Source organism: Canis lupus, chromosome 8, assembly GCF_048164855.1.
Source record: "Canis lupus baileyi chromosome 8, mCanLup2.hap1, whole genome shotgun sequence".
Classification (NCBI taxonomy): domain Eukaryota; kingdom Metazoa; phylum Chordata; class Mammalia; order Carnivora; family Canidae; genus Canis; species Canis lupus.
Genome location: NC_132845.1, coordinates 51,233,137 through 51,235,787, shown reverse-complemented (window position 1 = coordinate 51,235,787; position 2,651 = coordinate 51,233,137). Strand labels below are relative to the sequence as shown.

General features: G+C 46.7%; 1 pseudogene; it reads left to right on the top strand.

Moving 5' to 3' along the window:
• Nucleotides 1-582: 582 nt before the first annotated feature.
• Nucleotides 583-1,089, top strand: LOC140637721 (nucleolar protein 16 pseudogene; annotated as a pseudogene).
• Nucleotides 1,090-2,651: the final 1,562 nt, after the last annotated feature.

The following is a 2,651-nucleotide window of genomic DNA, read 5'->3' as shown; positions in this document are numbered from 1 at the left end:
TAGCCACATTGGGCATTTTAATGCCTGGAGTGTACCATGCTCCCTTCATCATACCTGAAACATACTACTCTCTTCCTTATCCAATTACCCCCTCTCAGTCTTCTGGGGGTGAAGTAGGGTTAGTTCCTGAGGGATGTCTTCCTGAACTGCATACCCTATACCAATCTGGCTAAAAATCTCACTGTTGAATGTTCTTAAAGCACCATAGAAGTAAGTCTCCATGGTAATGCTCATCACATTTAGAGTTTTCCATTTTATTAATGTGATTATCGTACTAATTTCTGTCCCCCTGCTCCCACCAAGCAAAGCTCCAAAGGGGCAGGGAACCTGCCTAACTTTCTTTAACCTTGTAAACTCAAAACACCAAGCACAGAGCCTGGCATACAGTAGGTGCTCAATAAATATTTGTTGAACGAATGAATAAATGGTCACTAGTGGTTCAATGGTCCCAGGGGGACCCTATGTTAATGATTTCTTGAAGGACCCTGGTTCTGTTTGGTCCTGGGAGGTTTCTAGACTAAAGATTGGCAAATCTGGTGCTGCGAGGGAGAGACGCCTGGTCGCATTTCGGTGGTCATTGCAATGCCCAAGGCCAAGGGGAAGACCAGGAGACAAAAATTCGGTTACAATGTTAACCGGAAGAGTCTGAACCGGAATGCTTGACGGAAAGCAGCGCCACGGATTGAGTGTTCCCACATCCAACATGCCTGGGACCACGCTAAATCCGTGCGGCAGAACCTGGCCGAGATGGGGTTGGCTATGGACCCCAACAAGGCAGTACCCCTCCAAAAGAGAAAGGTGAAGGCCATGGAGGTGGACATAGAGGAGAGGCCTAAGGAGCTTGTGCGGAAGCCCTATGTGCTCAATGACCTAGAGGCAGAAGCCAGCCTCCCAGAAAAGAAAGGAAACACACTGTCTCGAGACCTTATTGACTATGTGCACTACATGGTGGAGAATAACGGGGAGGACAAGGCTATGGCCCGGGACGAGAAGAATTACTATCAAGATACCCCAAAACAGATTCGGAATAAGATCAACTTCTTTATTTTTTTTTATTTTATTATTTTTTATTATTTTTATTTTTTTTAAGATCAACTTCTATAGGCGTTTTTACCCAGCAGAGTGGCAAACCTTCATTGAATCTTTGCAGAAGAAGATGGAGATTGAGTGATTGGCTGATACCTACCCTGGGGCTGAGGTCTCCTCCTGGACCAGAGAAGCTGGAAGCCAGGGTTTAAGGCAAGAAGGGGCATGTGGCTAGATGAGGCTGGTCAAATCCCATGGAATCAAAAGGTTATACACACATGCAAATAGACACACTCACATTCCCTTCTCTGGGGAAGGAACTGTCTCCAAGAGGCTTCTGAGGGCCCTGAAAAAAGCCAGAACCTACTGTTTTCAGTGGGTGGTTTACATACAGTCTGTACATAATAAAACAAGGCTATTTTATTTTTCTGATGGTTATGTGTTCCCCTCATGGCCAGGTCCCAGGTTTGCCCCTGTGAAAATCAACTCAGGGCAGAGAGCCCATCTAACCCTTTATGTGCTGCATTCCCACACCCTCTTAGGTGTGGCCTCCCTCCTCTTGTCCCATTTTGGTTCCATTGTTCTGCCTTGGTTTCCTGCACAGCATTCACCCTTCTACAGAAGCCTGCTGCTAACCCTGGAGTGCTTGGGCAAGGTCTCTCTCCCCAACACTATATCTTCAACTATTACAATACCAAATCTCTCGCATTTCTAATGTTTCCTCCTCTAATCTGGTTCTTACTGCTCTTCAAAAGAATTGGGTGTTTTTACATAGGTCATTTCACATAAAACCTTGTTAAGGTCTGTGGCTTTATTTTATAGGTAAGGAGACTGAGGCTTCATAGGTCAATGTGAGGTTTGAAGTCAGGTTGGTCTAACAGCTAAGCCTGGGCTTTCACTTGCTATCCTCCTCTTCAGTCCCATACTGTCAGGGCAGGCTGGAAACTGACAGGGTCCCAGAAACCCCTCCTATGGGAGGTAGCTGGCTTAGCTCCTAACAGTGACTAACCCTTGTGAGCAGTGCACACAACCTTTGGAATCTAATCTGCAGCTGAGTGTGTTTTTTGTTTCCTTCTTTAAATAAGTAGGCTCCACGCCCAATGTGGGGCTTGAATTCATGACCCTGAGATAAAGAGTTATATGCTCTACCGACTGAGCCAGCCAGATTCCCTACTTGTGAGGGCTTTTATTCGGCCTCAGAACACATCTTACACGGCATTCCGAATTCTGGCCTTTAATAGCTGTCCGATTGTTTCTACCCAATTCAGGTGCCAATTTTAGGAAGCCTTTCCTACTACTGTCACCCATCCTGTTGCCCCTACACCCCAGACTTGCTTAGCAATACTTACCAGTCATAACTGCCTTTTCATCTGCTTGATGTCCCCTACCAGACTGGGCTTGAGTGCAGGCACCTTCCTTGGGAATCCAGAGCTGAGCCCAAGGCAGCTGTTGGGGGAATGCTCCATCCTAACTTCTAGCTCCCAGGGATGGGGCAGCCAGGTTTGGATACCTCCCAAAAGATTTGGAGTTAGGCCAAATCCCATGTTCCTTACCACCTCACTTCCAGGTGCACTGAAGGGCCAGGGCACTGGGATTTGCTGTTGACAAATGATTGTGTCACTGGA